Below are 9,580 nucleotides of genomic sequence, written 5' to 3' on the forward strand. Positions count from 1 at the left end.
CTCATGTTCTCAGGATTCAGGCCTACATTTGGAAAGAATCAGGGGATAAATAATAAAAAAATTGCACAAGTTTCTGCACTAAATTCACTTAAAGGGGATAGATTTTTTATCTGTCAGAGCTGACATTGACTAAGATTCCCATAAATAAGAAATAGCTTTTCTTCCTATTTAACATTTTCTCTGCCCTTACAAATAAATATATATAAGGACTGAAAATATAATTGGATAAGTAAGTATTTCTTATCATGGCTACTTTTTCCTAGCAGATGTTTTTAAGAGAAATTTTGTAGCCAATACATGAAACTCTTTGGATTAACAACAATGATCATGGAGGTCTCTCAATAAAGTCTGTGCTTGCCTAAAGGAAGATCACAACCTATTATATCAACTGGAATGAAAATAAGAGATGCTATGAACAAAGATTCAGATGCATTGCTTTCTTTACACAAAATCCTATCTAACTTATGTTTTACTGTGGAATGAGAAGCATAGTTTTCCTGGTTCTCAGCAATTAAAAAAAGAAATTACACATATTAAAGTAGAGGCAGACCTGTAGAGTCAAAATTCCTGCATTATTTCATACATCCAAGAGAATTGTGAGAAATTTTTTACCCTTCTGTGTGAAATACAGGAAGTCCACCATATCCAGGAATTGGGAACTGCACCAAAATTCTGTAGCCTTTAATCTGAAATGATTTATATATGCTTACTTGATTTACTTCTACTACCTAGAAGTAGCAAAAGGATTTATCTATTCCTCAGTATGTTACCTGAGCCAATACAAGTCATTATATTCCATTGTTACAGGCATTATATAGTGCCAAAGAAATTATAAGCAGCAAAACTGACATATTTGTTCATCCCTCATGTCTATTTTCTTACTGCAAAGAAAAATCCCAGCCTGAGCAAGTGTTTGCAAACCAGTAGCACATTGCATGGCTGCCATGTGAAGCACCTTCCCAGCACCACAGCAATACTTAACAGTCCCCTGGAGAGGCTTTCCTATTGACATAAATTTACAGGGTCTTTTTCTTTATCTCCCCACAATATTTTTGACAGACTCAGCTCTTTTTGTCTTTTAAAGCCTTTTACAGTGCCTTTGTTCAAGAATAATGACTCATTCTGTTAGAGCACTTCAGTTTGAGGAGACTTTCTTTATTTTAATATAATTTATAAATGCAATAAATTCACACAAATAAAGATCTTAGAGCCTATAAATATTAGAGCTTCATTAAGCTGTGTTTTTGAAGCCAGGATAAGCCTTTAAATAGTAAACAGAAAATGCTAAGTTTCCTGTGACATTTCTAAAGCCTATCAAAGGATTTGAAAATTAAATGAAAGGTTAGATAAAGTTTTGTATCATAAAGTACTATTTTCTTCACTTTTCATGTATTCATAACACTCAACAGCACAGACAACACAAAGATTTCATGGTTTTTTTGTGTTTTGTTCCTCTGGACAAGACAATATATGAACAGATATATGCAAATATTTTGCCAAATCATTTCCTAGATTTACTTTTTGTAGAGTATATTGGATATCATTTATTATATCATGCCTTTCTTTCTGTCTGTCTGTACAAACTCATTCCTTAAGCTGCTACCACCATCTGTGAGTCCTACCTGATTCCAGATTTTTTTAGCCACTCACATGAGTTCTGGCTGGGACAGATCCATGCCTTTCACCTGGCTTTTCTTGCTTACTAAGGTAGATTTTTATCTCTAATATTCCTACATTGTATATTTCAGTGCTTAATAAAGTAAAACAGTATTGAAATAAAATTGATTTCTGTCATTGTTCAGATATTGATTTGCAGTGTTCCTAACTGTGGAGCTGTTGTTTAACTGCATCCTTTACTTGAGACTTTGATATGATTTTTCCTTTTTAATTGTAGACAAACTGAGTATAAAAGCAGTTAATAAAATCAGTAAATAAATTTGATATAAGTTTTGTTAAAAGAACTTCATGCCAATTCCGCACATTGTTCCAAATCTATGCTTCTTACAGAATACTAAACACAATCAAAAAAAATCTGCAAACACCCTAGCTTTTTCTCTAGATGAGGTCTGTTGTTCTTAGTTTTTAGCTGTTAAAATATCTTAGTTAGAAAAATGCTACTTTTAAATGCTTAGATGAATTTTTGCTTAAAATAATAATTTCTAGGAATGGTAGAGAAACCATATACACTACATATATATATATGTACATATATATGGTACGTATGCGTGAATATATATACACACCATATAATGCATACCATTTGTTCTTTTTTACATTAGAATGAATACTGTTAACAGCTTCTGTATATGTATTTTTGCTGTATGGAGCCATTAGAGTTTTACTTTGGTTTTGCAAGATAAGGACAAAATATGTGTATTGCACAGATTTGAAAATCTTTGCAAATCTTATGTAAAGAAACTTTTCTACATGACTTCCGGCTGAGATTTAACTGAAATTGTTACTGGGATTGTGTGGTCAGGTCATGTGTAGTAAAAGGAAAAGGACAGTTACCAATTCACAGCTAAAACTGTCTGGAAGTTTAAAGGCTCCTTAAACTAATTTTTTTTTTTAAATTTTTAGCATACTACTAAGTAAGATAGAAAATGTATTTTATGGGAATAAAAGAAAAGAGAAAATAAAACATGCCTTACATCTTAAAGGCAAGCTGTCATGCAGAGTACTGTATCATTTTCATTTTAGGTATTAGTCTTGACAGGGTTTTGCCTTCTATCTCATTAGTGACAGAGCAAACCTGCTGAGATGCAAGAGTTTGCATCTTATAATTCTGTCCTACAGGGAAGGAATGAGAAAAGATCTCATCAAAATGAAGATCCCCTGAAAATCAGTTCTGTGAAACTGGTCTCCCGCTGTTAACAGTCAGTGCTAGGAGCAATGACATGTTACTGTATTTGCTTTCCTTTTAGCAAAAAACCTCCTGCATTCCTTAAGGAGGTAAGGTGTTAGAAGGCTCCACCTATCCCAAAGCTTCTCAGACTTCCCTATCATCAGCCTATAGCCACAACCTTCTCTGCCTGCACACGTCTTTCTTTTCCTCTCCCTCTCTTCTGTTTTAGCCCATCCTTCCATCTACCTTTCTTAAGTGCCTGCCTACAACTTATGTGTCTTGGTAGACGCATAACATTTATCCCAATTAAAAATCAAATACATTGGCACTGGAGTTTTCTTGGCCATTTCCTAGAAACTAGAACAATACCTGCTTATACCTAGAAATTTTATTTTCATTGATGTGGGGGGGCGGGGGGGGGGTCAGGGCTTGGACTGAATGCCTGTTGTAGACTTGGTTTACACAACTACAAGGAAACTAAGAATTTTAAATGAATTTTCTTTATGAGCTGCATACTCTGATCTGTTGCACCAGAAAGTAACTGAACCTTGTGGTGGCAGAACAAATACAGAACACTTTAATAGATGTATGCATCCATGTACATAAAACATATCTCTATATACTTCTTTAGATAAATATTTATATCTCACACACAAATCTATATATCTACATCTTTTATGTAAAACTTATTTATGCTATTTATACTATATACACATATATATGTTTTACATAACATACATACATGTTTTAGGGCTCCTTGGTAGAATGAGGACTGGCCACATGGTTGTAGTTACAATTAGAGATTTAATATTAAATAAATATTTTAACAGTGAGCAAAGATTATTTTTATCTGCAGCAACAGTTAGTGTAGATTGCTTTAGTACCGAACTTCTGCCAATTACCATAGCTTTCAATTAAGCAGAACTTCTAGCTAACTGGACTTTTAATCACTTGGATCCCCCACAGATTAAGTTAAAATTCTTAATAATCAGCCTATGAAACCATAATTGCAAAACTAGACTCAAAATATTCTTAACAAGAGTCACCATTTAGTCCTTGGGACATTTTTTTGGAAGTGAACTTTGTGTACTAAGATTTGCTGATAGGAAACCAGGACAATTTCCTTGAAAAGTTGTGCTTTATAACACGAGGATATGGGAGCTTGTCATGGTAAAAGCTCCTAGTAAATTACCAAGCTTTCACATGACCATGTTCTCTCAGGACCAGATCCTCACATTCACATTCTCTGGCCTTCCCATATTAAATCAACTGAGTTCACACAAAAAGTGGGTATTTTTGTCATTGTTACTACTGGTGTTCACTAAGTAGCAATACCTGAGAAGATTCTGGATCACTCTACAATTTTTGTGTGTAATTTCTTTTTGTGTTTCTTCAATGCTAAATTTGTATCCAAACTATTTGAATACATCTTTTTTATAGAGCTGTTTTATGATGTGTCTTCTGTCTTCAGAATATTTTGCTTGTGACAAATCAATAGTAAAGTTATTATGATTGTTTCCAGAAAAATAAATGTTTGTGTCAATGAATCATAGCAGCTTCACATTTATTCTGGGTTATGTGCATGTTCTGAAATTATTCCATCATCTACATGTATTTTTCTCCCTGATGTATGAGGGTGCATTTTTCTCCACTTTGATTTGTACTTTGTTCTTTATACTAAGATGCTGAAGATTAGATTTTTTTGGATGTTTTAAAGCAAACACTGTCATTTACAAGAGTAATTTGAAAAATATCAGCACATATTTTTCACTATCTCAGCCATTTCTTTTTCCAAGAACTTTGTTTAACTTCCTGCTATAGCTGGTCTCCCTTTAAAAGAGAAATAGTAGAGCAGTGGAGTGGGGGACAAAATTTGAGTTAATATATGGAGCTTTTCAATGGTTTGAGATAGTCTGTCTTTGAAAATGGAGGCATTGATGTGACTGGGAAATGCCTACAGACATGAAGACTAAGCCACAGAGCGGCCAAAGGGCAGCAAAGTTACCTTATGTAGTAGAAGGAATGGAACCATGATGGCCAAATGGCAACAGAGTGGAAACACCATGCAGCATCATGTTTCTGAGGTGTTCTTGACATTACACTTGGACTCTGCTCCTGCAATGTGGACTGCACATGCACAGTTCCGTGTCAACACCCAGGGACCTGCACAGGATCAAGTAATGATTATTAGTGTTAAGAATGTTTGTTAATAAGCAAAATTATTTATGTAAGGTTTTATGCAAAGTTGCTGCATAAATACTGCATGTGTAATTATGCTTCTATCGCAATTGACTTTTTATTGACAGAATTTTATATTCCGGTAACAACCTGTTGAGCCATTCATTTACAACCCTCTTAGTAAACTCATCCAAATTTCTAGGCATTCAAACTGGCGATGTAATTGTCCATTTATGTATGATTCAGAATCAATACAATTTTCTAGGATTAAATTTATACTTAACATTTTTTGATTTATACTTATGTAAAATGTCTCACTGTCATTGTTAGATTTTTCTAAAAGCTCAGTGTTTATAATTACGAGAAGATCAATATAAAACTGAGATGAAACCATTTTTGGGTTTCATTAAAAAATTGCACTGTTTTGTAAAACTTTTCTTACTTATGCTTTTTCAAGGATATAAATCATAGCTTTTGCCTGCAATATAGTATGACGTGTTTGTTTTTTTTCTTATTAAAGTCACAATGTAGTAATAAAGTGTGTCCCTGTGCAAGACAAGTAGTTCTTTATGTAGTGCATTTAATAAGAAAACATGATAGTTCTGCATTATATTTTGCTCGTACTCTAATATGTACTTCTCTAATGAGCAAAGATCCTTGGTCTGAAAATGTACCTTGAATAAAATTGATTCCTCACGTGTGACTGTGATGAGTATCGTGGGCACTGATTGCCATAGGAAAGGTTTTTTTTCTTAGTTTCTTCATGCAAATGCTTCTCAAAGTTGCTTGTCCTCTAAATAAGGAGCATGACCTCAGTATCAGGGACATCTCCTGAACCATGCTTTTTATAAAAGAAGAAGTTACCATAGCAGCTGTCGGTTAATGTCAGTAATAAATTTAAAATTTTTCTCTTTTTTTTGTTACGGCAAAATAATTTTCAAAAATAAAGTTCTGAAAGCTGTAATTTACTCTAAAATTGCCAAAATTACACCATTCATTCATTCACCCACCCTTCCCAAGCCTTCTCTTTTCATTCAATTTCACCCATTTCCCCTGGGGAATATTTGAAGAGACTCAGGTTTTGAAGCTTATGGTGAGAGAGCAGCTGAATCCTATTAGAAAACTGACAAGCTGTTTGTCCAGACGGGGTGCCTGTCAAAGCAAGTTTGTCCAATCACTGACATTTGGACTAGGGAATGTGATGGAAGGTGATTGATGCGCGATCTCCTCATTCACTTCTCATTCTGCCCAGTGAGTCAACAACTTGTCAGTGTGGGAAAATAAGCATGTTATAGAGTAAGATGCTAGTCCCACAGATAAGCAGGAAGAATTTGGCTGTCACCTAAGGCAACTTTAGTCTTTACGTAGGTGAATGAGACAATCACAGCTGGCACTTGCCTTCTATTCAAGGAAGAAGCAGACCCTTCTAAGAAAAGAGTTTAAACTGATTTTATATTAGCAGTTACCATCGTTTTCAGCAATAAATTTCTTAAGGTAATTTACAACTCTGACTATAGAGGAAATGAGTTATATACTGCTGAATTAAAAAGGTTTTAAAGAAAATTGTATGAATAGCCATATTAACTGAATTCAGCACCAGGATTTATATTTGAAAAAACCTTTTATTCAGACAGTTTGTTAGCAAAGACAGTGTTCCTAAAGGATAAGTGATAAACAAGATTAATGTGAAGAACTGGAGGGTGAAGCAGCATAGTTTGCACTTTGCATTTTATGAAAAAATATGTGAAATATAAACAAGTAACATTGCTACTTGTATCTTTCTGGCTCATCCAAATATATTTCAAATATTCATTATGCATAAATAACTGTAACTTTGCAGTGCTAGGAATGGTGTCAAAATAAAGCTTCTTTAATTGCCAAAAATCAAACATTGACAGTTGTTCAGAAGGACACACAGAAATATTGATCTTTCATCTCCTACATAAACACCTTGACTGTCCCCATGTTTTATAGAATATTCATTACCTGTATCTAAATACACTTATCCACCATTTGAATAGTTTAGGAAATTGTTTTTTTTTAAAAATAATTCTTCAGAGGAGTATGAAAAATCTAAAACTCATTGTAATTAATGTGTGAATTTCTTCTATCTTCCTCATCGTGTAAATTTTTACTTTAAGGTAAAATCAGATTAATTTCCATTGTTGCCCTGCTATGAATGTACAAATTAACATTTGGATGACAATAATTTCTTGGATGACTTAACAAGTGTGGGAATGAAGATAAAGCATTAAAAATACTTCATAATTTTAGCATCACAGGTAGATTTAGAATCAGCTTGTGGAGCTGCTGTTCCAGTCCATTGACCACTGAAAAATGTAATTTTAATTCTTCCACCTGGAAATGATAATTTAGTTTAGTATCCCTCAGCTCCTGCTTCGAAGAAAAAGGTGAATTCATAATTTCAAATTTATTCAAAGATAAAAATTGAAGATGGTTATAAAAACAGATGACTCTTGGAACTAAATTGCTTCTCTCTCATGGAAAATAATCTTCCCATTTTTTTTTCTAATATTTTTCAACTAATTCTATTTGTAATAATATGTAACTTTCTGGAAGTAGGATTAAGAATGAAAAAATTTTAAAATCCCACCACTGTTTCCAATTAGGAAAAGTGTATTATGAACATAGAACAATGCAGAAAAATATGAAAAAAAAAAGACAAGTACAATAATGTAAAACACATATACAGTTAGTACAGAATTAAAATTGTACTTTTGAATAACAAAACATCAAAAATAAAATTTATGGAATGATACGTAACATTATTTAAATGAAGTGTTTGTCTGGAGACAGGAAAATTGTATGAACCTCAGATCCTACCCCTGAGGGAATACGTACGTGCTATTTTTGCAAACTGTCAAAGCAATTAATTCTGGGTTTTTTTTGTATCTTTCTTTTCATTTAGTACTAGCTATGTGTTTCTGAGGAACTATGCAGAGTAACATGTAACAGAAGAATTTTTTGGAACAAAATTGAGAATTATTACAGGAACCCATTAACACGGATTTATTAATTCAAAGTGTTACCTATCTTACTTGTTAGTTGACAAGATGAAGCTCTCTTTTCTTGCTCGAGAGGGGAAAAAAAATTGCTCTTCTTGATAATTCACTTTCTCTAGTGCTGTATGCTGAATATACCTGAGTATATCTACCACAGTTCCTGCAGACTTTGCTCAGAGGTCAGCCTCTTGTGAGACAGAAGAAACAAATTTCAAAGCAATTTAGGAAGACAGCACTTCTGTCTTAGGTGTGTAGCGACATGTTTTTTTGTAGTGCAAGATTTTATTAGAAAGAAACTTTCATCGATATTTTCATTAATTTTTGACAAATGTCAGTTGAATCAAGGATTTAAAATACCATTGTAATGCATTAACACAGTTTTTTGTAATTGTGGATGGCATGCCATTTAAGGAAGAGTAAGTGAAGGATGTGACTGCAGCTTGACTTTCACACAGCTACTAAGGGGGAAAAAATGTCCACTAGTTTTTTGGAATTGAAGAAAAATTCCTGACGAACTTGAAGAATATGCTGAGCTGGAAGGGACCCATGATGGTCATTGAGTCCACCTCCTAACTCCACACAGGGCAACCTACATATTAAACCACATGTCTAAGAGCATTGCCCAAATGCTTCTAGAAAACTGACAGGCTGTGACCTGTCCCCCAGGGAGCAGTCCCATTTCTTGATTATACTCTCAGTAAAGAACTTTTTCCTAATACTCAATCTGAAATCCTCTGATTCAGACTTAACCTTCCTTTACGTTCTACTACCAGACCCAGAGAAAGCGATTGGCGCCTCCATCCCTGCTCCCCATCACGAGGAAATCATAGACAGCAATGAGTTCATGACTCAGCTTCCTTCTCTATAATCTGAACAAAGTCATACCTTCTACTCCTTTAACTGTCTTTCTTGCCCACCTGGGACATATTCCAACATTTTTATATCCTGCTTGTAATATATGAAGCTCAACACTGACCACTTATTCAAATGTTTTGTCCAGCAGCAAAACTGATGAAGAAGTGAAAGGAAAAACCAAAGACAAAGCATTAAAAGTGTTCATGGGGTTAACATTTTTTGCCATATGAAAGTTAAGAATATTTTAAAAAATTCCTAGTTTTATTTTGTTCAATACTTGCAATTGTCCTCCCTCACGTGTTTACAATTAGTCAGTGTTTCTTTCCAGATCTTTTATCTTATAAATATATCAGCTTTACAAGCTTCCTTCTATTTGAAAAAGTGACAAAAGTCACTGAAAGTGACTTACTTTCTCCTAGTAGTGGGTCTATAAAATGTTTCACATTAAAACTCAATAATTTTTTCTTTCCTTTTCAAGTAGAAAGCATTTTTTTTCCCTCCTTTTAACTTTATCTGACTTCCATAATGCATTTTGCATCTTGAATTCTGTTTGTTGCCAGCTGGCAGAGGTACTGGAAATTCAAAGTCTGCTTTTCATACTTGTGGTAGGAGGAATTTTTAAACTAGTGTTTCAGTCTTTGCTGTTCTTGAACAAAACTGTGGATCATGAGGTAAATGG

The sequence above is a fragment of the Onychostruthus taczanowskii genome, unplaced genomic scaffold, assembly GCF_017590055.1.
Source record: "Onychostruthus taczanowskii isolate IOZ18803 unplaced genomic scaffold, ASM1759005v1 scaffold16, whole genome shotgun sequence".
In the NCBI taxonomy this organism is placed as follows: Eukaryota; Metazoa; Chordata; class Aves; order Passeriformes; family Passeridae; genus Onychostruthus; species Onychostruthus taczanowskii.